Source organism: Microcaecilia unicolor, chromosome 12 (genome assembly GCF_901765095.1).
Source record: "Microcaecilia unicolor chromosome 12, aMicUni1.1, whole genome shotgun sequence".
Classification (NCBI taxonomy): Eukaryota; Metazoa; Chordata; class Amphibia; order Gymnophiona; family Siphonopidae; genus Microcaecilia; species Microcaecilia unicolor.
This window is the reverse complement of record NC_044042.1, coordinates 72,677,870-72,704,264: the sequence shown is the minus strand read 5'-3', so window position 1 is coordinate 72,704,264 and position 26,395 is coordinate 72,677,870. Positions and strand designations below refer to the sequence as shown.

The 26,395-nt window shown below is 47.6% G+C and overlaps 1 long non-coding RNA gene across 1 annotated transcript; it reads left to right on the top strand.

Moving 5' to 3' along the window:
- Positions 1-5,930: 5,930 nt before the first annotated feature.
- Positions 5,931-25,951, top strand: LOC115481583. Its single transcript, XR_003943979.1, has 3 exons — positions 5,931-5,942; positions 17,974-17,978; positions 24,511-25,951. It is a non-coding gene; the product is annotated as an uncharacterized LOC115481583 (long non-coding RNA).
- Positions 25,952-26,395: the final 444 nt, after the last annotated feature.

The following is a 26,395-nucleotide window of genomic DNA, read 5'->3' as shown; positions in this document are numbered from 1 at the left end:
GCTTCCAGGAAATTCACTATCCTTGATAATTTGATATAGGTTATATCATTGTTCTCTCATCTGTGTTATTAGTTTGTGTCATCATTAGTGTGCAGTGCACTAATTATCAACAGATTGCTCTACTGTACAATAGAGTGCTATTTGAGTAATAACATGCACTATTAACCCTCCAAATGCAAAACTTGTTTTAAAATGTAAATAAAACAGGAAATCCTGACCTGTAAATGGCATGGGAAACTCAACAAAGCACAACTATTTGGCCAGCAAACCCCTAGTACCCAGGCCGGAAGGAAGCCTTCCCCCTGTTACTTTAGGAACATCCACTGGTGCCACTTCAGAGTCACCACCATGGTACTCTGGTTCACCCCTTCCCCTTCCTCCCTGCTTCCAATCTCCAAAAGTTGCCTGCCTTTACCCTCCGATCCTGCCTACTACCACCAGTGGAAGAGTAGCACAGTGCTCAGAGTACTGGGCTGTCAAATCCCATTGCAGCTTCTTGTGATCTTGGGCAAGTCACATAACCCTCCATTGCCCCAGGTACAAACTTAGAGGCCCTTTTACTAAAGCTTAGCATATGCTAACGGACATTAGTTTACACTAGTGCCGTCTGGCCCATGGGTATAAAATAGGGTTGGCAGCATTTAGCGCTCGTATAATGTCTGTTAGCACCAGGGACATAGCCAGACTTCGGCGGGAGGGGGGTCCAGAGCCCGAGGTGAGGGGCACATTTTAGCCCCCCCTGCCACCGCCGACCCCCCCGCTGCCATTGCTGACCCCCCCTGCCGCAGCCGCTGCTTCCACCACCAACAACAACAACTTTGACCCCCCTCCCTGCTGCCGACCCTCTCAACCCCCCTCCCGCTGCCACCTACCTTTGCTGGCGGAGGACCCCAACCCCCGCTTCTTCCCACGCAAGGCTTCGTTGGCAGGGGAGTCCAGGGCCAAATCTACGGGGTCCCAGGCCCCCGTGGCCCCACATAGCTACTCCATTGGTTAGCACACTCTAAGCTTTAATAAAATGGCCCTTAGAATATAAGCCCTCTAGGGACAGGGAAATATGTTATTTATTACAATGGCTTAATATACCGCCAGTTGTATCACAGTGCTTTACATCTTGATAAAAAATAAGAAATGGAGAATCAAAGTAAATTGGGAAGTGAATGGCACAAAGGAATCCTGTATAGAAGGTATGGAACCAAACAGTGGGAAGCGAAGCCAGTACTGGACAGACTTCTACGGTCTGTGTCCTGATTGTGACTGAACAGATTCAGCTTCTGTAACTGGAGAACAAGGCCAGTGCCAAGCAGCCTTCTATGGTCTATAGTATCACATCATACCTTATACTATGAGTTTATCTTCTTGGGCAGACTGGATGGACTGTTCGGGTCTTTATTTGCCGTCATCTATGTTACTATGATAAGAGAAGCAGTGTTGAGAAAAGAGGAAGAAGGAGGAGGGAAAGAGGGGAAAGAGGAGAAGAGAAGTGGCTGGGGAGTCAAAGAACAGTGGGAGGGTCGATATAGAAGAAAAATGGGAGGAGACAGAACAAACTACCTACCAGGAAGTGGAGGGAACATAAAGGTTAGTTAGATGGTCTTACAGATAAATGGGCTAACCCATTTTCACATCTGAGGTGGCCGGCCGGCCTAGTTATCCACGTGGCCAATGGAAACAGCCCGTTCAATCATGTGCAAAAATCTGAAAAAATTAATTGGCTTTTAGCTTAGTCCACTTGTCCACAGGTAAATATTGACTAGATCAAAAAAAAACTACAAATTGGCCAAATTGAAGCCCACTTGTCCTTAAGACCATCCAGCTTGTTCTTAAGACCATCCAGTTGTGAGTTGAAAGAGCGAACCTGAATGTAACTCAACTTGAGCTTCTACTGAAGAGGTGTGAGTTAAATCCAAATAAATAAAGTAAACCCAGCCCTTGTGTGATGAGCCTTCACTCACAACTACCCTGGGATTTCCCCCCAAGTTTACATCCCCTTTCAAATCACTTTAATTCAGTCATTTCAGCCATAGATCTGTCATCATAGTAGCATAGTAGATAATGGCAGACAAAGGGCTCTAAATTCAGACAAGAGAGAAGCTGGGAAGGAGCCATGGTTGGGAGGGTATAAGGGGGAACACCCAGGAAAGACCAGGGGAATGGTAGGAAGGAGAGAATCTAGGAAGGAGTCACAGGAGATATATGTAAAGAATTGGTACACTGGCAGGCTAATTTTACTGCCCCGGCCCCTTTAAGGGGGTCAGATAAGATGCATCTACCATTAAAAGCACAGGGACTCATGAGTTAGCTGCAAATCTTAAGAGCTGGATCTTAAATTAGTCAGGACAGCGGCCCTTTGAAATGTTTTTGCTTCAATGTATGCCACTAGGACACATGATTTATCATCATTTTGTGCACAGCCAAGAAGGGCATTTTCGATATGATGTCTAAGTCCGATTTTGGACGTTTTTAACAAAACGTCCAAAATCCGAATAGGAAAGAAGGTCATTTTCAAAAAAGAAAAATGTCTTTTTTTTCCCCGAAAATACTGTTTTGAACAAGGTTTTGTGATTTGGACGTTTTGTTTTTTTTGGTCCATTTTCAAAATAAAATCGAATAAGTGCAAAACGTATAGATCCATGCAATTGGGATGTAGGAGGAGCCAGCATTTTTAGTAGACTGGTCCCCCCAGACATCCCAGGAGAGCAATGAGGCACCCTAGAGGGCACTTCTGTGCACTTCATAAAAATGCTCCCAGGTACACATCTCACCTTTGCTTCCTTATCTTGTCCCTTGAGCTCTCCAAAACCCACTGTCCCCCACTGTATGCCACTACAATAGCTCTTATGGGTGAAGGGGTCACCTATATGTGGGTATAGTAGGGTTTTATTGACCTTGGAAGAGGTCACAGTTTCCACCACAAGTGTGATAGGTAGAGGGAGATAGGAACCTGGGTCCCCCATTGCGCACTGCACTGACCATTACACTACTCCAGGGACTTGCATGCTGCTCTAATAGACCTGACTTTAATGTCTGAGGCTGTCGTAGAGGCTGGTAAGTCATATTTTTATTCACATTTTTGGGGAGTGGGAGGGAGGTCACCCCTGATTCCCTCTAGTGGTCATTTAGGGCACGTCTTGGTTTTAGTCCTGGACATCTTTGTTTTGTTCCATTATGGCTGTAAAATGTCCATGTGTTAAGTACGCCCTAATCCCACTTTCAAAATGCCCCCAGCACACCCCCTTGTGATCTGAATGCACCCCTGACGGACTTCATAGATAAACGTCTAAAAATAGGTGTTGAAAACAGGGTCGTAGCCACGGGTGGGCCTGGACGGGCCCAGGCCCACCCACTTTCCCTCAGGCCCACCCAACATCCCTCGCATGTCGCACGCTGCAACGAAAATGGTTGTCCTCCCCGCCGGCGCTGCCTCGGCCCCTGCACGCAACCCTGCCTCTGTCCCTGCCTGCATTCTTTTCTTCGATCTTCGCATCGCCGGCAGCACTGCCATTCACTCAGGCAGCTCCGCTCCCCTCTGCCGCGTCCATCTGGCCCTACGTAAACAGGAAGTTCATCAGAAAGAGCCGGATGGACGCATCAGAGGGGAGCGGAGCAGTGTTGCCAGGTGGGCGGTTTTACCGCCCAATTGGGCGGTTTTCCGCGACCCGCCGCGGGGGTTGCGGTTTTTTGGGCTGTTTTTGGGCTTCAGGGCGGTTTTTTCGGCCGCGGGTGGGCGGGGTTAGTGACGTTTTTGGGCGGGGTTAGTGACGTTTTGGGCGGGGTTAGTGACGTGGGAGGCGGGGCCGATGACGGGGAGGCGGGGCCGATGACGTGGGAGGCGGGGCCGATGACGGGGAGGCGGGGCCGGTGACGTGGGAGGCGGGGCCGATGACGGGGAGGCGGGGCCGATGACGTGGGAGGCGGGGCCGGTGACGGCGGGGGCGGGGTTGATGACGGCGGGGGCGGGGGTGATGACGCGGGGGTGGGGGTGTCAGGGGCGGGGTTTGTGTTTGGGCGGGTTTTGGGCTGTTTTTTGGGCTGGATTGGGCTGGAAAAAAAATTTCCACCTGGCAACCCTGGAGCGGAGCTGCCTGAGTGAATGGCAGCGCTGCCGGCAACGCGACGATCGAAGAAAAGAATGCAGGCAGGGACAGAGGCAGGGTAGCGTGCAGGGGCCGAGGCAGTGCCGGTGGGGAGGACAACCATTTTCGTTGCAGGCGCGGTGGGACACAGGGGTGGAGAGAGAGGCAGGGAAGGGCATGAAAGCTGCCTTACAGCAATTCCTCAAGGCCGCCACACTACAGCAGTGGCCAGGAGGAGAAACTAGTGGTTGGGCATCAGTGTCCTTGCCCTGGGCCTGCCCCGTGAGAGGGGGTGGGGTGGAGAGAGCGAGTGAGTGAGTGAAACGGTGGGGTGGAGAAGTAATTGTTTGACATGGGGGAGGGAGAGATGCAGGAGGAAAAGAGAGGGAGAATTGTTTGATATGGCTATGGTGGGGAGAGGAAGGGAAAGGCTGCAGAGGAGTGGCAAAGGACGATAGAGGAAAAAAGTGTTGGACATGACAGTGGAGGGAAGGGAGTGAGAGATGAGAGAGGGAAATATTGAACATGGCTGGAGGGGAGAGAAAAAGATGTTAGACCAGGGGCTCGAGGCAGGGAGAGAGAAAGAGGAAGAAAGAGATAGTGGACAATATGGGAGAGATGTTGGACATAGAGGTGGAGCAAAGGGAAGGAGAGATGCTGCACAAAAGGGGGAAGAGGGAGATATTGGATCCAGGGGCAGAAGGGAGATATGCTGGACAATGGGTAAGAGAGAGAAATGCAGGACAATGGAGGGAGGGGGTAAAAGGGAGATGTCAGGCTATGAGAGTGAAGAGAGAATAAAGAGAGGGGGGAGATGGTAATGAAATGAATGAGAGGAGAGTGATTACAGGTGGTAGAAATATGGTAATGGTGCGTACATTGAAGATGGAAGGGAATGGAAGGCTGGGAAGGAATGAGTTTGGATATGGGTGAGCTAGTGGGTGAAAGGAGATTAAAATTTGATAGATATCTGAAAAGTAAAAAGGAGGAAAAAGTTTAGAAAGAGGGTTAAATTTGAGTGGACAGAGGCAGAAAAGAACAAAAAAACAGAAAGGAAAGAGCTAAAATGGAAAGATCAATATTTCAGAAGCAGTTGTAGTGAGGAAATGGAACGAGAGGAGAGAAAAGACAAATGGACAACAGTTGCTTGAAGAATTAGCAGAAGACGACGGGAAAGTGGGAAGGAGAAACTGAAACCAACATGATAGAAAAATAAAATGTCCAGACAACAATGTTTTAAATGGAATATGTTCAGTTTTATTGTGTTCAGTAGAAAAGAAAATGCATTTTTGTTTTTATTTCTCCAGTGTTGCACTAAATGTTGAGGTTCTCAGTTCAATTTTTGTCTACATATTTTTATTTCTAATTTGTAATCCCTTGTTCTGTATTTGGTGATGGTCTGTCAGTGTGAGACTGTAAGGGCAGATGAGGAGATTAAAGAGGAGAGGGCTTCTTTATTTTCTGCCCTGGGCACCAGCATGGCTAACAGCAGCCCTGACCCTTGCTGTAGCTGGTGGGGATCCCCAAGCCCTGCTAGCTGAGGATCTCCACTGAAGGTGGCCAGAAATCCCTTCTGCTGAGCTTGGCAGATGGGGGCAGCATCCTTGAGCCACTGACAACTAAGCTTGCATGGGGTGCCGCTATCGTTGGCTCAAGGAGTTGTTGCTTCCGACCAAGCTTGGTAAAAGTAAATTCTGGCCATCTTTGGTGGAAGTTTTCAGGTGACAGAGCTTGGGGATCTTCATCAGCTAAAGTATTTATCTTTTGAGTTGGGAAATGCTGGGGGAGGGGGTTAGAGAGAAAATTTTGTGCCCGCCCACTTTGGGTTCAGGCCCACCCAAAATTGGCTGTCTGGCTACCCCACTGGTTGAAAATACTGATTTGGACATTTATGTGAGAAAAATGTCCACATGCTGCTTTATGACACTTTTTAGACATTTTTCTCTTTCGAAAATAAAGCCCTTACTGTCCCCCATTCACCTCTATATGCACTGAGATGAAGCCTTCACTCACAAGTCCACCGCCCATGACATTTTTTCAGACATTTCATTATTTTTTTTACAGATGTTTAGTTTGTTTATTTATTTCTTTATTACTATCAGAAAATTTGTAGACAACCAGAAACCCTGCACATCATGATATGACTCATTCTATTCAGTAAGTTACTCAGGTAGCCAGCATGAACCCCACAGTCCCCTGCTCTGTCTAGCACAGGTCAAGTCAGAAAAGATTTAGGTGGGAGAGAGGTTAATTAGATCAGACCAAAGGGAATCTAGACCTTTTCACATTCAGTTAGGCTATCCTGACCCAGGACTGAGAAGATGGTTCGTCTCTTACTGATCCCTGTACCCATGGGACCTGCTTAGTGCCAAGCCAGCTATCGGACTTTCAACTGAAAAGTGAAAAGCGTGAAAAGTCGTTGTTGAAATTCTTCACATCCTCCACCCTGGCCAACAAGATGCTGCTTCATGTAGATCTTGGCTATAAATTCAGAGCTGGATTCTAAGAATTTTGGAAATGTTTCCCAAGGGATAACTGGCTGCTTGCAGGACTATCTCTGATAATAGAGGTGTTGAGATTCCTGGGGACCCGCCTGCTCTGGAGCATGAGGAGGAGATAGGGAACTGCCAGCAAGCCTGAGTCATCCTATGCTTTATTCTGTGTGTAATTGGGCACACCCAGGGATATTTCTCTTTGGAATAATTGGAAAGGTAAAGATAAAATTTCTGATTTGTTCAAATGTGATTAAACAAGGTCTTAGGGAAAGATGGGAGTCTTACAAACTTCTCTGGGAAGGAATACTGTCACGGCAAAGGCTGTGCCCAGTGCCCTGGCTCACCTTTTGCTGTCAGGAGGTGTTAAGGTCAGGCTCCGCTGCTTTCTCTGGGACTTCAGGATTTGAACCCAGCTTGGATTCTTTGCTTCTCCTGGACCTCCACCTACCCTGGTTCCTGTATTCCTGACCATACCTTGTTTGCAGCCAGCCTTGACCTCCGGAACTCATTAAAGACATTCCTGGCCCTCTTCCCTGGCAGTGTTGTTTTGACTTTCTTGAACCTCTTCTGTACCATTGTGGGTATTCGGTCCTGATCGCCTGCGGTTGGCCTTTCTTACTATACTTCCTATTGCCTATGCTGGTAAACCCATGAAGTGAGAGCCGCAGCCAACTGCAACCCGATTCATCCCTGGACCTCATTCAGCAAAGCTTACACCACCTCTGGGCTACTCCTAGTCTTCCTTATGCTCTAGCACCTACCTTGAGAATCTCTAGACTTGGCCAGCCTCACTCCTAGTCTGAATGTGACTCACCTGTGGCTAGTTGGGGCCTACCTAGCCATTGGGTTAGTTAGGCAGTGTAAACTCAGCTTCGGCCTAAGGGCTCATCCACAGCCATGTGACAAATACATTGCAGTGTTGGGAAGCCTTGGAAATACAGAAGCAAGATCCTAGTACCATCTCACACTTTCCTTCCTCCCCTGACCCCCATCGCCTCCCCATAGGACACATCTCAGGATGCCAGGATCACATCATCAGTAGTGAACACACACAGGGCACAGCTGCACAGAGGAGGCCAGGCAGGTGGGGGATATTCTCAAGTCTTTGATCCAAGTTTGGGGGTATTTCTTGAGTTGGGAACAGTCTGTCCTCCTGTGACTAATCCTTGGGGAAGAGGAATTTTAGTACAACAGGGGATGATGGGGGATTATTACACAAGAGAGCTTGTTTGCCAAGATTAATTGAGTAGCCACTGTCCTCTTCCCACCCTCTGACCTGTTCTCTGAGTTGAACTTAAGGTTGTGGCAGTCAGTGTCACTGTCATCTGGCATGGGCTGATAGTTTGGGGGAATTTGTAGGATCCAAGTTGTAGGCAGTCTTCCTGAGAGGAAACCCATTGTCACTGAAGGCATGCTGTTTCCTCATCACCACAAATGTAAGTTCAGGACCTGTGCTACCAATATAAGGAGCTGAAACTATCCGTTGGGCAGAGAAAATGAGCAAAATCATTACAATTTGTGTCCAAGCTCTAACATTTTGTTTGTTCTTAAAGAGGGTTCGAGTTCTACAAAAACTGTTTCCATTTAGTCACATCCACTCATATTCATCCCAGGGCACTGCTATACTGATCACCATCAGAGTGTCATGCAGGCATCACAGTATTACACTGATATGTATGAAGCATGAATACAGCACAGACAGCTGGAGAGTAGAGAGTTGCACTGGGAAAGAAATCTAACCCATCCCCGCCTGTCCCAGTTGGAATCCAACCCATCCCACTCATCCCAACTGGAATCTTACCCACACCCGCAAGAATTTAACCCATCCCCACCTGTCCTCACAAGAGTATAATTTTTCCCCATTCGTCCCCGCAAGAATTTAATGGTACAGAAAAGAAATTCCAGTCGGCTCTCTGTCTCTTTCTGGGTTCGAACCGCAACACTGCAGGCAAGGAAGGAACAGAAGTTAGAACTTGGAACACTCTGATGCGCACATGTAAGATTGTCTCTGATTTGCTGGCACTGTGTGCTGAGAGGTCGCTGCATGCACGCGCCAGTAGGTCAGGTGACCTCAGATGCTCGTGCCTGTGTCAGAGCTGAGGTCTGCGCATCAGCCCAGGAGCAGACAGGGTTAATGGAAGACTTTCTGTATCTACCCTGTTAAAGCAATGGGGAGGAGGAGGAGGTGGCAACACTCAAAGTGAGAGGCTAGTGCAGGTGCAGCTTACACTTCCACAGGAACCCCACAGGAACTGCTCCCATCCCCACGGGAACCCTGCAGAACTGCTTCCGTCCCCGCGGGAACCCTGCAGCCCCAGAGGGGATTCCAGCAGATTCCTTGGGATTCCCGCAAACCCTTTCCCATGCAGGTCTCTACCGGAGAGAAAGCCTTCATTAGAGTCCCATGCAGGTGTCACACTAGTACACCCAGATCAAGAATATAGCACAGACAGCTGAAGAATGGATCTTTTATCACAGCCCCTGCAGGTGTCACATAGGCAAAAGAATGAAGTGGGCCACTGCGGCTTCTAGGGAGCTTGGGGTGAAGAGATTAAGGTTATTTTTTTGTCCCTTAACCAAAAAGGGGTTCCACTGTCCATGTGAAACGCATGAACAGCCAACGTATGGGCACAGTGGAAATTTTTGAAAGTGTGGTCATAATAAATACTTTTTAAATCAAACAAGGTCATAGGAAAAGGTGCATTGAAGAAGGAAAAGAAGAGAGAGCAGGAGAGGAGGAGGCTTACTGAGGCTGAACTCCATCAAGTAGGGTAGAGAATGACATGGGGACAAAGTATGACCCCGTCCACATGGGTTCTGTCTCAGTCCCCACCCCATCCCCACAGCTTCTATCTCCATCCCCGTCCCGTTCCATCCCCCTGGGCTCTTTCCTCATCTGCAGAAGGCTCAGACACTTATTATTTTATATTTAAATCTTTTCATTAAAGTATTAAAAAGAACAATATGCTGTGCAATTGTTGTTATAAATCACAAATAACAACAACGAGCAACTATAATAACCCTCCCACCACCACCACCTCCACCCTCTACCCTTCCAACCCCAACAATAGCTGACTTCTACTACCCCAAAGAATCCTCATCCACCCTGTTAAAATCTCCAGGGATACAAAGTATAACTTGCTCTGTATGCCCTAGCTGGGGAGACATATACCCTATAAAGCACTGTTATGATTGTGGTTGAATAAGTCATCAACAATCTCAGGATTCAGTCTAGCTCTCTTGTCTTCCACAGTCCTTCCTGCAATAGAAGATGTGCTGGTAGCAGGAATGTACAGGATCCCCCGTGCAAATTTTGCTAGTTGTAGCCAGCATATTTGCTTGTTTTTCAAAAAAATCAAAATATCATCGTCTGCATCACTCAAATCTAAACAACAGTCCAGTTCATTAACAGGCTTCAAAGTAGAAAATGACAGGGGACAAAGTTTGTCCCGTTCCCCACAGGTTCTGTCCCCATCCCCGCGAGATCTATCCCTGTCCCTACCTACCCCATCCACACGGGCTCTGTCCCTGCCCCATCCCCGCGGTTACTAAGGGTCTCCATTCCCATGTCATTCTCTAAAGTAGGGTTATTTCTCCTATGCTGTTGCAGGTCCTGCTTGTGCACTCTAGGATGCCATCTGCTGGTCACTTGTTTCCCTGCTAGCCATATTGAGCCCAAGTGCTTTTATTTGTGTCTTCCATTAATGTATTACAGAATCAGACACTTCTGTGATCCTAGGACTCTACACCAGCCCACAAAAATACAAGTATCTACCACCCACTTCCCCTTCCCTATCTACAGCTCCTAGAGAAAGCTCAAGTATATTTCAGTTCTAGATCAGGCCCTCCTCCCCACCCCCAGAGGTCTGGGTCTGGTTCGCAGGATATCCACAATGAATATTCATAACATTCATTTGCAAACATTTGGTTTAAGAACCACAGATTCAGGTTTTCCTAATAAAACCCAGACCCATTGCCACCCTCAGGTTGGATTTGGGGATCAGTGAGCAGGACACATGTTGGCTGGTGCTCTACCATCCCATCCATACTGAAGCCAAGAGTGCCAGGTGTGGTAGCAGAGGATGAGACTCTGACCCAGTATTTTTCCACCATGCCCCTTCCCCCAAAGTATCTGATATCCCACATTGTCCCTCTACCCTCCCCCCCCCCAACCCCCCTCACATGCAGCTTCAGCTGAAGCACTGACTGTCATTTTTTTTTTTGTTACATTTGTACCCTGCGCTTTCCCACCCATGGCAGGCTCAATGCGGCTTACATGGGGCAATGGAGGGTTAAGTGACTTGCCCAGAGTCACAAGGAGCTGCCTGTGCCTGAAGTGGGAATCGAACTCAGTTCCTCAGGACCAAAGTCCACCACCCTAACCACTAGGCCACTCCTCCACTGTTGCTACTATTTGAGATTCTACATGGAATGTTGCTATTCCACTAGCAACATTCCATGTAGAAGTCAGCCCTTGCAGATCACCAATGTGGCCGCGCAGGCTTCTACATGGAATGTTGCTAGTGGAATAAACATTCCATGTAGAATCTCCAATAGTATCTATTTTATTTTTGTTACATTTGTACCCCACGCTTTCCCACTCATGGCAGGCTCAATGCAGCTTACATGGGGCAATGGAGGGTTAAGTGACTTGCCCAGAGTCACAAGGAGCTGCCTGTGCCTGAAGTGGGAATCAAACTCAGTTCCTCAGTTCCCCAGGACCAGAGTCCACCACCCTAACCACTAGGCCACTCCTCCACATGGAATGTTGCTATAGCAACATTCCATGTAAGAAGTCGGCCCTTGCAGATCACCAATGTGGCCGCGCAGGCTTCTGCTTCTGTGAGTCTGATGTCCTGCACGTACGTGCAGGACGTCAGACTCACAGAAACAGAAGCCTGCGCAGCCTTCTACATGGAATGTTGCTAGTGGAATAGCAACATTCCATGTAGAATCTCTAATAGTAGCAACATTCCATGTAGAATCTCCAATAGTATCTATTTTATTTTTGTTACATTTGTACCCTGCGCTTTCCCACTCATGGCAGGCTCAATGCGGCATACATGGGGCAATGGAGGGTTTAAGTGACTTGCCCAGAGTCACAAGGAGCTGCCTGTGCCTGAAGTGGGAATCGAACTCAGTTCCTCAGGACCAAAGTCCACCACCCTAACCACTAGGCCACTCCCCTTCACCTCCCATCCTTGAAGTGGATTCATAGCATTTCAACGCTTTTAATTAATTAATTATTTATTTTTATTTATTTAGATTTTGCTCGCACCTTTATCAGTAGTAGCTCAAGATGAGTTACATTCAGGCTCACTGGATATTTCTCTGTCCCAGGAGGGCTCACAATCTAAGTTTGTGCCTGAGGCAATGGAGGGTTAAGTGACTTGCCCAAGATCACAAGGAGCAGCAGTGGGATTTGAACCGGCCACCTCTGGATTTCAAGACCGGTGCTCATTTGATTGATTCATTTTTCTTTTTGCTCATTCGCTTTTTTATTTGGAGAAAGGAAACAAAAAGTGTCTAAGATGGGGAGGGACAGAATGTGGTGATCTGTAGCTATAAACCAGGGCCGCTGAGAGGGGGGGAAGGGGGGACAAAATTCTCTGGGCCGGCCTAGCACCAGGGTCTCTCTCTCTCCTGCTCCTGCTCTGGACGGGACCTGAGTCCCAACAGGAGCAGGAGAGAGAAAACTCCGGCGCCGCAGCCGGGCCCCCCTTGGAGGCTTGGGAGGACCCGGAGGAGCACCTCCAGTGCTGCTCTTCTGCCCAGCTGAACAGCTGCTTTTCCTCTCAGGTGCACATGCTCGGTTTTGAAACCGAGCATGCCCTGAGAGGAAAAGCAGCCGTAGGGGCAGGCAATCAGCAGAAGAGCAGCGCTGGAGGAAGACGTCCTCTGCTGGCGGGGCCTCGGGATCCCCGCCAGCCAATTAGGTATTTCAATTGGGCAGTGGCGGCAACTGGAGGGGGCAGCCATGATCCTGGGGGGGGGGGCAGCGGACGCATTCCAGGGGGTCAGCAGCGGCCCTGCCCTGGGACCAGTTCAGTCTCTCGGCGGCCCTGCTATGAACATGAGGGCAGGCAGGCTGAGGAGTCAGAACAGCACAGGGTTAGGAAAGTATGATCATGCTATTACAAATTCAAAAACTGGGGAGAAGAGGGAAGAGCATGAGAAAAGACTGAGTGTTTCTGAAAAAAAAAATCTATTGTCCAGTCAGACCATGGAGCACTTCCAAACATGACAATCATACTGCAAACTGTGTACTTTAACCCTTTCCTCCTGTGACACTGAGGTTGCCATATAACCCCTAGATCAACCAGGAAAGACGGTGCTGGTGAATGCATAGAGGCAGTTCTGACGATCCTAGGAACTCTGTCTCCCTCTTTGAAATAGGGGACAACCAGGACCAGCTCTGTCTTTCAGGTCAACCTGGGTAAGGTGATGACTGGAGCCATGGGGCATTCCCCTCTCACTGGCATGTTGTTTCATGGTGCCACCATAGCCAGGACAGTTCTTTGATTGCTCTTTTGTCTCATATTTTTAATGTTCAGTTGTTTACTTTTGATTTGGAAGGAAGGGAAAGGCATGACTATTTACAAGGTAGGTGGGGCACTGGCCTCATGGCAGTAAGCACCAAGAGGATTTCAGAACTGCAAATAGTCCCATGGTTCAACCTTTGGCTGGGTCCAGGGAATAGCCACAGACCTATGAATGCTTTGGTGAGGGCAGCGTGCTCAAGTTCTTTATGGATTATCCTGCCAATAATTGAGCAGAAGTTTCTTCTTCCTGTACCTCTTCTGTGCCACCCCACTGACGTCAACCTGGAATGTTATTCCTACTTTTCCTAAAGAAGATACTTTGGCTGAAAACAGGACTGATTTAGCCTGGTTCTGATAGCATGGAGGACAACCTGCTACCTCAGTTATGCAGCTGCTCCTAAAGTTGTAGTAGAGGTCTGTGCCAGAGCCGGTGGTGGGAGGCAGGGATAGTGCTGGGCAGACTTATATGGTCTGTGCCAGAGCAGGTGGTTGGGAGGCGGGGCTAGTGCTGGGCAGACTTATATGGTCTGTGCCCTGAAGAGCACAGGTACAAATCAAAGTAGGGTATACACAAAAAGTATCACATATGAGTTGTCTTGTTGGGCAGACTGGATGGACCGTGCAGGTCTTTTTCTGCCGTCATCTACTATGTTACTATGTCATTTTGGTGTTCCCAATTTAGAGGAGAGAAAGTGGTAGCCCTAGTGCCTGGGTCGTCTGCAGGGGCGGACTGACCATTCGGGTACCCAGGCAGTACCCGAGGGCCCAGAGGCTCTTTCAGGTTGCCCGCCACCGCACATTACAGCTCCAATGGGGCCCTGGTGGTCTAGTAGCCACTGCTGCTATTCTCCCTGGTTGCACTGCTGTGTTTACAAAATGGCTGCCGAGACAACTCTTGGCAGCCTTTTTGTAAACACTGCACCACGCCGGGCAGAGTAGAGGCAACAGGTGGGCAGAAAAGAGGGGATTTATTTCCTGCCCTCGAAGCCACAGCCACTAGACCACCAGGGTCCTTCAAGGTGAGGGGGGGAGGGGGACAGCAGCAACACGGTTGGAGGTAGGCAGCATAGCGGGGGTGGGGGCAGTGGTGGTGGCGGTAGCAGCATGGTGGGGGGAGGGCAGCAGCAGCATGGCGGGGTGGGCCCAGAGTAGTTTCAGTGCCCATGGGCCCAGAGTACTGCCCCTGGTCCTCTGTGTCCTCAGAGTACTCATGGAGAGCTCAGGGCATCTCCACTCACATGTACAGCACACGCAACTCCTTCCTGCCCTTCCAAAGATCACCATCCAACAGCAGAATGTTTATTTAAATGCAAACAAAATAAAAGGTGCTTTAGATTTGCTGATTCTAAGCAAGGCCATAGGATCAATCACTGGAGGAAGACATAGGTGCAGTAAATATGGAAATCAGTTCAAGGTGTATGGGCCAAGGTTAATACCTGGCATCTGTAAAGCAGATCTGCAATATGGAGGTCTGCTCCATCCCTTGAGGTTTGGGCATCCTACCAGCTGGGGCCTTCAATGTCTACTTGGGACACAGTCCATGCCTTTTGATATTTATATGAGCTCACTGGGTAAAAACATGGAAGGACTAGGAATTTGATTGTATTCTTATGCAGATGATATATTATTGTTGGTACCAGCTCTAAGTTTCTTACAAAGTAAAAGAATGTATTGAACTGGTGGGAAATTGGATCTGAGCTGATTTTCTAAAGCTCAATAAAGAGAAAACAAAAACACTCTGGTTAAGTAATTCTTCCAGCTCTATACCCAATTATTGGCCTAGTGGTTAGGGTGGTGGACTTTCGTCCTGGGGAACTGAGTTCGATTCCCACTTCAGGCACAGGCAGCTCCTTGTGACTCTGGGCAAGTCATCTAACCCTCCATTGCCCCATGTAAGCCACATTGAGCCTGCCATGAGTGGGAAAGCGCAGGGTACAAATGTAAGAAAAATAAAATAGATACTATTGGAGATTCTACATGGAATGTTGCTAGTGGAGGAGTAGCCTAGTGGTTAGTGCACTGGACTTTGATCCTGGGGAACTGAGTTGTATTCCCACTGCAGCTCCTTGTGACTCTGGGCAAGTCACTTAACCCTCCATTGCCCAGGTACAAATAAGTACCTATATACAATATGTAAGCCGCATTGACCCTGCCATGAGTGGGAAAGCGTGGGGTACAAATGTAACAAAAATAAAATAGATACTATTGGAGATTCTACATGGAATGTTGCTATTCCACTAGCAACATTCCATGTAGAAGGCTGCGCAGGTTTTATCTTTCTGTGAGTCTGAGGTCCTGCACGTACGTGCAGGACGTCAGACTCACAGAAGCAGAAGCCTGCACGGCCACATTGGTGACACTTAACCCTCCATTGCCCCACGTAAGCCGCATTGAGCCTGCCATGAGTGGGAAAAGCGCGGGGTACAAATGTAACTAAAATAAATAAAAAAATAAAAATTATATTGTGTTCTGGCAAGTCTATACCCATTGCTAAAATGACATAGGAGTCATCCTGGATTCTGCTTGGTTTCTGAACGCCTAGGTGAACTTTTTCTTAAGAAACCGCAGCTACTGCAGAACATTGCTGCTAAGTTCATTCTTAAAGCCCGAAATATAATTGTTATACCTCTATTAATTTAGGGGTCCTTTTACAAAGCTGCAGCAAAAGAGGGCCTGTGCTGGTGTCAGTGTATGTTTTTGATGTGCGCCAATGGCCCCCTTTACCACAGTGGGTAAAAGGTAGTTTTCTTAAAGAAACGGCCACGCAGCAAGTGAACCACTTACCCCGTGGTCATTTCAGGGGGGAGCACTTACCGCCACCTCTAAGGGCTCCCGCGCTAACCAGACAGCATGCGGCACCGCAGGATACACATCAGCGTTACAAAAATTCAAATATTTGTGCAGCGCCAAAAATAGCGTGCGCTGGGGGAGGGAAGTACCACTGGGCTGCTGCGGTAGCCCAGCGGTACTTCCCTTTTAGTGAGTGGTAAGCCCACATTGGGCTTCGTAAAAGGGTCCCTGAACTTTTTAGGCTGCCAGTTCAGGCACGTATTACTGTTAAAATTTCTTATATGGTTTTTAAACTTCTATCAGGATGTGCCCTGGAATATACTACTCAATTGATTTTTCTTCTGGTATCTTGGAGATCATTTCAACTCATGGATGTGTGATCACCATGTTTTCTCTCTGTAAAGGGCCCTCGTTGTAAGAGAATTTTATATAGTTCATTTCTAATCTAATATGAACAATTTTACTCCGCTTAACCAAACTGAAGCTCAAGGCGAACAGCAATAAAATAAATTGGGCAACAATCCCAAGAAGAAAACCTATTTCTTATAAGAGTATAAAAAACAGAGAAATACCAAAAATTAATTTCTTAATAAATATCCAAATATGCTTTCAGAAGATGCTGGAAAGGATAATGGCAGCCTACAGTTCTCAAAGTGAGCAGTGATCTATTCTTCAAGTCATGTCCTCAGCCTAACGTAAAAGATTTCTGGCATAGAGTGTTTAAAGGAACAGCTGAGGCAAACCCAGAGGTTTAGTCAAGGAATAGAGAGAAAGATCTTCAGGGGTGAGACCCTGTAAAATTTTTAAAGATGGAGGATAATAGTTTGAACTCATTTCTTTTATTTGGGGGACCTTTTACTAAAGTGTGGTAAAATCTGGGCTTAGCACATTTTAATGTGGCCTGTCCCACGCACTAAGCCCAGATGCTACACGGCAATTTTAGGGCTTTTTCTTTTTTCTTTAGGTGCAGGTCATGCACTAATGTTCCCATTAGCACACATAACCTGCAAAAAATTAGTGGAGCAATTACTGCCTCCCATTCAGGGGGCACTAAGAACTACTGCATTAATTCTGCATTATCCAGTTACAGTAACATAGCCAGGAACCTTTTATAGGGGGTATGTCACCCCCACCCCTACTGCATCCCGCCGCCCACCTCCACCCCTCCATCTACCCCCACTGTCCCCTGTACTTTAAAATCCTCTCAGCTTTCATCTTTACCCAGGCAGCACTCATAGGCAGCCTGCTCCAGAACTTCCTCTCTGCACCGTCCCACCTGTTCTGATGCAACTTCCTGTTTTGTGAAGGGCGGGACAGTGCAGGGAGAAAGTCCCAGAGCAGGCCACAGGCAGCTTATGAATGCTGCTGCTGCTGCCGCTGCCTGGGTAAAGACTAAAGCCGAGAGGATTTGCCCTGGTCTGAAAGGAGGTGCATACGCCATTGACACACCTAGTTTAAATAAGCCACTGTCCAATTAGCAAGTCCTAAACATAACTCGCTAGCCGGATAATGCAGGAACACCCATTCTCCACCTATGACACAACCCTCCTAAAAATAATCTTTAAAAATTGGTAGCATGCGGTTAGAGTGCACAAACAAGCAAAATACTGCAAAACGCTTTAACGCGTTTCTGTGGTAGCCTGCTAGTGTGTGTTAATTATGTAATGCCTTTTAGTGAAAGGGTCCCTTAGTTTTCAAGCTGCTAGAGTTTATAGTCTTCCACCTTTTATTAGATAACAGGGCCTCTTCTTCGTCTTTGTCAACATTCAAAAACTTTCATAAATATTTGAAGTATTGAGATAGTCACTTTGTTTAATTGTTTATAATTGTGGTGATATTGTACCAATCCTAGCACTTAAACCGGTCTCTATGTGATTCACCTGGGACCTGGTGTGGGAGAAGGAAGAATACAAACACATAGATTAGATATGATTAGATTAGTCTTTCTCCTTATGTCCAATCCTTAGTTGTGGGCAAGTGCTGAGATATCTTCCCTAATGTGTAACAGTTCTTATCTGATGGAAGTCATGTCCTATGGATAACACTGGATTTCCGAAGACTGAGCCCAAGTTTGGGTACTGTGAATGTCCATCTTATACTAACCCTAGCTCAACTAATGATAATGTTGAACCTGAAAGACCTCAAGGGCCAGCTGAGGGAACAACACCTTTTCCACTGCCACTGAAGAAGATCCTGGTTCCTACCCACACACACATGGCCTAGTTGTACAGTAGTACCTCGGTTTTCGTTGACGTCAGTTTTCATCAGTTTCGGATTTCGTTGATTTTTTCGATGAGAAATTTGTCTCGGTTTTTATTGGTTGCCTCGGATTTCGTCGAACAAGAAGGACGTCCATCTCCCAATTTGTATCAGAAGATGGACGTCCTTCTCCCGATTTTGGGCGTCCTCGTTAATTGCCTCAGTTTTCATCAGTTTCGGATTTCGCCGATTGTTTTCAGACAGATTATCAACGAAAACCGAGGTTTCACTGTATATACACAGCCTGCTCATGTACACATAGCTACCCACACACACGCAATTCTGGTAGCATACACCAGAGATGAGTAGTAATGTTAACAAGTATAAGCTTCATTGCTTATTGTGTGCACTGAAACCAAAAATCATGTCGGTCTATATGAATTTGCCACAGCTACCCACACACACAGCCTACTTATAGTCATCTTATGTACACTTAACATACCCTTATACACACACCTTACCTGTCTACACACTGCTTATAGATATACACACAAACTACCCTTTTACACATAGCTTACCTATGCACATACAGCCTACCCATGTATGTACAGCTACCCAGGTACAGTCTAGCACTGTGCACATACACAGCCTATACACATAGTACACATGCAGTCTACCAATGTATACATAGTATAGCCCAGAGATTTTCAACTTTTTTCATATCATGGCACACTTATACGGCATTAAAATTGTCAAGGCACACCCCCTCTCAAAGAGTCCGGTATTTTACCTTCTCCCCCCCCCCCCCCCTCACAAAATAGTACAGCATTTACCTTCTGTTCCCCCCACCCCCACAAAAATAGTCCAGTATCTCTTCCTCCTGTCCCCTTCTCCAGCCAGCAACCAGGCATCTCCCCTTGTCTCTCTTGAAACCCCCATCCCCCCAGTGTAAATTTTAAAAGTTTTCTTGTCTCTTGCGGTCCTTGGCAGGGAGCAGCGATTCATACAGCCTCCTCGCACCAATGCCGGAGCCTTAGTTCTCTCTGATGTAACTTCCTGCTTCCACATAGGCGGGAAGTGTCAAATAGAAGGTTCCAGGGTTGGTGTGGGTAGGCTGTCTGAATTACTGCTCCCTGCCACCGACCGCTGGAGACAAGAAAACGTATTCCATTCTGGCACAAATTAAGCTGACCCAGCTCCTGCGGCACACCGGGGGATCAGCTGTGGCACATTGGTTAAAAAACGCTGGTATATAGCCAAATACAGTCTGCCTATATAAACAAAGCACAGATAAGATTATAGTCTCTGAAATGACCCATGAGATAAGATATAGGACTTCAGGAGGCAGTTAAAAGTACACATCATGAACTCTGTAGGCAGTTTGCCAACAGAAGCTGCTTGGCTGGTTTCTCTATGAAAATCGTGTGTAAAACCATCGTGTAATAGAGGCTCATGAGCTTTCATACTTGTTCTCTGTGTGGGGGTATAACAGTGTGTGTACATTTCCAAATTGAATACATGTACTGTTTTTCTCCCTGATCTAAACTGCTTACTTTTAGCTCCGCAGACAAGGGAAAATTTTCAGACAAGTCAATTAACCAGGCTAAATTGCTTTGCAAACTGCCCGTCTCAACATGTAAAGACCAATCTGTTTCTTTCCCATTTTTTTTTCTCTCTGTCTGACACCTTTCTGTCTCTCTCCTGCTAGTGCAAAACAGGCATCTCTCTGTTAGGCATAAAATCAGTCTCTCGACTAGTTCCAGGGCTGTAAATCTCTCAAATATTTTGGCAGAGATGACATTTGTTCTCTTGTTCCAGCCCCAACAGTTAAATTTACTATTTCAGAGAAAGAGATCCTCTCTGGCTGAGTGTCTGGTAACATATGAGTTCATGGTTGCACTGACCAGGATCCAGGTGCATCCGACTTCTAAGAAAAGTCTTTCTGGCAGCCTTAGCTACCTCGCTGCCTTCTGCATAAAAACAGACCCTGCAAACCTCTGATGTGCCCAAGGTAACCAGGCATGAAGAGTAACACTCTAAGGCTCTGTGTACAGACAATAACAAATGGGAAGAAGAAGCAACTATTTCCACATGAGAAATAACAGCATGAAATATACACATCCACACTGCCCTAGTGCAGAACAGGTACGAGCACCAGGCCCACCCCCTACCCCCCCCCCCCCCCATCTAACTTACACAAATACCCCGCCCCAGAACTGGATACAATATGTGCAACAGCCATGCAAGTGGAGGAGTGGCCTAGTGGTTAGGGTGGTGGACTTTGGTCCTGGGGAACTGAGGAACTGAGTTCGATTCCCACTTCAGGCACAGGCAGCTCCTTGTGACTCTGGGCAAGTCACTTAACCCTCCATTGCCCCATGTAAGCCGCATTGAGCCTGCCATGAGTGGGAAAGCGCGGGGTACAAATGTAACAAAAATAAAATAGATACTATTGGAGATTCTACATGGAATGTTGCTAGTATTGGAGATTCCACATGGAATGTTGCTACTATTGGAGATTCTACATGGAATGTTGCTATTCCACTAGCAACATTCCATGTAGAAGGCTGCGCAGGCTTCTGTTTCTGTGAGTCTGACGTCCTGCACGTATGTGCAGGACGTCATACTCACAGAAGCAGAAGCCTGCGCGGCCACATTGGTGATCTGCAAGGGCCGACTTCTACATGGAATTCCCACTTCAGGCACAGGCAGCTCCTTGTGACTCTGGGCAAGTCACTTAACCCTCCATTGCCCCATGTAAGCCGCATTGAGCCTGCCATGAGTGGGAAAGCGCGGGGTACAAATGTAAGAAAAGAAAAACACACATATACAAAAAAAAAAAAAAATACAGCACAAGCACTAGAGTACAGGCTTCCTTCACACCCACACTCTGCCTCAACACAGCACAGGCAGCAGCAGTGAAGCTTCTCTCACAAACGCAGACATGCACTGCCTCAGCACAGTACACATACAGCATGGGCAGCAGCAGTGAAAGATTCACACACACACTGCTCTACAATAGAACTGATACAGCATGAGCAGCAGTGGGGCGAGCTTCACAGACATGCAAGGCGCAGTGCCCCGTAGGGTGCACGGAGCCAAAAATAATATGGCGCCGTGCCCCGACGGGCATGCGCACCAATCCCAGCGGGGGCGAGCGAGGCGAGGGAAGGGACAGGCCCCCATCGCCAGAGGCTCCCCGCTGGGCAACGGGAGGAGCCAGAGAAGGGCTTAAAAGCCCAGGTTTAGAGCCGGGTCGACCTCTTCCGGTCGCCGCGGCCAGCCGAGTACACCCATCCCCCCCCCTCCCAGTAAAACATAATGTACGCAAGTAGAAATAGTCGCAGCTTGGGCGGGGTACCCAAGCCAGTTGACATTTTGCTAGGCAGCTAGCAGCTGCGGATACCATACGGCTCCCTTGCTGTGCGGCGGGGAGCCCTGTTCAAGATTAGCCAGTCTTGCTAGGGCGGCGGACTTGGCTTGGGGGTATTTGAGCCAGAGGCTGAAAGCGGCTTGGGTATGCCCAGGGTTAAGATATGTTGTTGTATTTAAATAAAGCTGCGGCCAAGTTGTGCCAAATCTACAAGATATGTGTGAAGTCTTTATTCAGTAAAGGGATAAATACAGTATGCGGGGCTCGAAGGGTCTCGGCTGCCTATGTTATGCACAGGTCTCTCACTGCAGAACAGCTACAAGCTTCAGTCCCCTCATCTGGCAGCACAGCACTCCCCAATCTTATCTCAGCACAGAACAAGTGCAGCAGGAGCATAAGGTAAGCTTCCTTCCTTTACTGTCACACACACACACACTGCCCCACCACAACACAGGCAGCAGCAGTGCAAGCTACACACATAAACACAAACACACACTGCCTCACCACAGGACAGGTACAACCAGAGCAATTTTTCTAGCAAAAAAGGTGCCGGTACTCAAATGCCAGGCCACCCTTCAGGGGTGGGGTGATTACTGAGGGACTCACCCCACAATAGCCAGGCCCCCTGCAACCAGTCAGAATTGGTGTTTAGAGCCTGAGCTCTTTCATTAAAACCTGGGATCCATGGGTCAATTTTAGCAGACACTGGAAAAGGTGCCAGTACTCAGTACCCCCGAGTACCCCCTCAAAAAAAGCCCACAACACAGGCAGCAGTAGAGGAAGCTACATATACACACACAAAAACACAAACTGCCCCTCCACAGGACAAGCACAACACAGACGTGAGCAGTGGAAGCTACACACACACACACACACATATACAAGCACTTCCCCACCACGGGACAGGTAGAGCACAAGCACAGCAGTGCAGGCTACACTCACACACTGTTCTACCAATGTTTCTCAAATGTCTTAGAGAACCCTTTGAGCAATGTTCACAAAACCACATTATTCTTCCTGTGTGATCAGCAGCAACTCTCTGCCTCCCCCCCTCCCCCCCCCCCCCCCAGAAGAATCTGACTCTTTTATTGATGCTTGCAGCTCGGGGGGGGGGGGGGGGGGGGTTGTGACTCTTTCCTATGGGCCCCTGTGCTCCATTTTCTGTGTTCAGACTCTGGTAAAATAAAACAAGTCATAGCACCTCTTTACCTGACAGCCCCCACCAGGGCTGGGGCTACTGTTCCCATTTCCTCCTCCTGACTGACCTGTCCTGCCATGAGGGATCGGTCTAGTGGAATCCAGCACAGTGACAGTTCCAAAATTCTCCCTACAATGTGCACCTATTATGTTCCCTCTTATACTTCACATGAATCACTGCAGTGGATGCCCCATCAGTGACTGAAGGAACTCAAAAATAGACAGACACGGAAAGTACAAGAGGTGTCTCTTTTATTCCTGCTGTTTCAAAGCATATAGTGTGAGACACAGATGTATTGGAGAGCACCAGGCCGTGTCTGCTGTGTGCCACCGTGCATCTGGTCATTTTTATGCTGTATAACAAAGATAACATAAACTTAATAGAACCATTAAATAACAGTGAAAATTAAATATAGTAATTACTTTTTATATATTTATTTTATATTTATATATATACATATACAGGCAATACTTTGAGCATGCTGTGTATAGAGAGGAGCTGCAAGAAGCAGGGAGAGGGAGGGAGGGAGGGAGGAGACTCATGTTCCACATGGCAAGAAAATCCTATTTCTATAATACAAAATCAGGAGGCTGATAGATAATTATTCTTTTCTAGCAATCAAGATGAAATGCAATTTCAAAGTCTCTTCCCAACTATGTAATGGTCAAGCCAGTGACGTAGCCAAGGGTGGGCCAGGGTGGGCCCAGGCCCACCCACTTTGGGCTCAGGCCCACCCAGTAGCAGCACACCTATGATGTGGCTGGCAGGGTTCGCGAAGCCCCAGCTTGGCGATCCCTGCCAGCCACATCATAGGTGTGCTGCTACTGGATGGGCCTGGGCCCACCCAGTCCCACCCTTGGCTACGTCACTGGCTTGACCATTACATAGTTGGGAAGAGACTTTGAAATTGCAGCCAAAAACTCCCAACAAAAGTCCCTCCTACATACCTTGTAAATAGCAGATCTTCGCCTGCAGCGAGCAGTGACTGATACACGCTTCTCGCACCGGCCCCACAGCCTTCCCTCTGATGTATTCCCACCTATGTGGAAACAGGAAGTTGCATCAGAGAGAAGGCTGTGGGGCCAACATGAGCAGTGTGTATTAGTTGCCAGTGAAAATCTGCGATTTAAAAGGTATTGGATGGGGGGGAGGATGTTTGAGAGACCATAGAGCATGCAGGCGAGAAAGGGAGAGAACAAGTCACTTGTGGGATAAGGCGGAGTCTGCCCACCCATCTTGGGCCCAGGCCCACCCAAAATTGGGTGTCTGGCTACGCCCTTGGGTCAAGCCTTATGAGGGCACCACCAGCCAAACCACTAGTCATTGAAAAGGCACTGGGGTGAAGCAGGGATAATCCAGAGTCTTCAACGGTATGAATGGCTCTGAAATATTTCTCCTGCCCTCTGGGAGCTTATAATCAAAGTCTGAGCCAAGAGCGGTTCATGGAATCCAGAGTGGAGAGGGGAATCATAGGAACCAACTCTGGGAATGCACTGGGCACAGCACCCCCAATATTGAGCAAAACTTGTTCATTTGTGTCTACAGAGGGGTTATTTGTACTGTGTTTGGCACCCCAATCATTTTGACAAGTTGGCCCTTACGTATCAGATCAGGATCTCTGACTTCTCGGCCTCTGCAAAGCAACTGAAGCGAAAAAAATGTCACTTAATGCAAAATCAGTCACTGAGACCCATACCGTGGCATAGGAGTGAGGTTCGTTCCTCTCATGGTATGTGCAAGACTAACCCATTTGGAAACACTGGCCTACAAGAAAAGCGTACCTCGGAACTCCCTGCATCACACCAAAGTGGTGGAAACACTTATGATGATTATTTAGGAGACTCTGTGGGGGGGGGGGGGGAGGGCCTTTTGCTTCTGAACCCACCTCCCCTAATTGTATCATTTCAAATTCTTATTGCTGTAAGGAGGAAGCGATAGAGTCATATCTGGGGGTGGTAAATCTTAGGATTAGCAGAAACTCCAGTCACACTAAACTAAACCTTTGGTTTCTTTCCAGGAGAATTTTACGTAGAAAACTATATTTTTTAAAGAAATGCTTCTCTAAATGGTTTCTGCCAGCCTTGGAAATAACCCAGAGCTGATGAAAGCTCTTAGCAGAGAGACTGAAACCTACAGACCACTCAAATTGAGATCAGCAGAAAACATGGGCACATAGAGAGAAGCCACTCTCCAAGCCAGTCAGCTAGGGCCCAGCTAGGGCCTACCACCCCCCCCCCCCTTTCCTCTTAGACAGGCATGTAAAGAAAAAACCTGGACAGGGGAAGGGCAGCAGTTGTGCATGTTAGAGGAAACTCTAGATTTCTCTATGCCTAATTGGTGAGTCTGTTGGCAATCACCAGTGGGGTGGTGTCAGGGTGTTGAAACTGCAATCTGTATTTGGCATAGAGCCCCACAATGGGGCAAGGTTACAGCCTAGCGGTTGACCATTCAAATGCCATATGACTCCTGTGGCGCCAGCCTCGGTGCCAGTGAGACTGTCCAAGGATCATTCTGGCCTTCAAATTTATAGCATAAAATACTGATTCTGTGTAACGCTCACGTACTTCTTTCCCGGCTCACAGGTCTTCCACGATATATTTCTTAGTTTGGGCGGTTTTTCAGTTAACGCTTCGCTATCTCAGGACCGAAGGATTAACAGAATTTATAAGAGCACTTTTATTCCCGATTGTCAGCGGGATTGTTAGGCTTACGGTGCTATCAAGGTTGCACCACATTTCAGTGAAGTGGAGAAACCAACATTAAATTCAAGCTCCCCCTGGTGGTGCAACTGTATATCTCGTTGACACTGAAACTTTTTGACACAGGCACTTGGTCGCCGAAACACGGCCCGTGTCGGGTCCTTCCAATAAATAGACTCTCTTTTTGTCCTGTTCCTGAAGGTCAGTTTGTGCTTGAAGCCCTCTCTTTTCTACACTTCCATTATATATGGCAAATTTAAAATTGTGATATCTGTGTATTTCTTTTCCGTGTCCAAGTACTGCCGCTTGCTCACAGCACAACTCAAAAAGGAGGCAATAGACTCATAGTTACAGCAGTGAAGCAGGGAAGTCAGAGTTTAAATTCTGCTTCTCCCACTGATGTTCGTTGTGACCTTGAGCAAATCGCCTCACCCTCCATTGTCTCAGATAAGCCCTCATGAGGAAGGGAGCTACCTAACTATTGAATTTGAAAATCTCCTTGAGTCTAGATTTATTTATTTGTTTGTTTGTTACATTTGTATCCCACATTTTCCCACCTATTTGTAGGCTCAATGTGGCTTACATAGTACCGGAGAGACCTTTGCAGGCTCCGGTGTGAACAAATACAGGGTGGTGTTGTGGTAAGATCAAGTTCATGTGACACAGCCACATTATGGAATCGGAGAACGGAAGAGTTGTGTTAGGTCCATTACGTGCTTTAGTTTGGTTGTGTTGCAGAGATCAGGCATTTAAGTTGGAAAGGGAAGTGGTCACATTTCCAACCTACACCCAATCCCAGGACCCCAGTTATCTCAGGAAATCTTTGGGTCCATATTTAAAGATCGGCAATGCTTTCAATGTTGGCCTGCAGCGTTTAAACAGATGATCAGCGCCACTATAAAGACAGTGAGCAGCGCTCAGTATCCAGACAGAGCCGGAAGAGAAGCTGTTATCTAGATCGTGACGATATTTGAACCGTGATCTGGATAATTAAAGTTCATGCAGCAATTTTGCCCAGTGGCT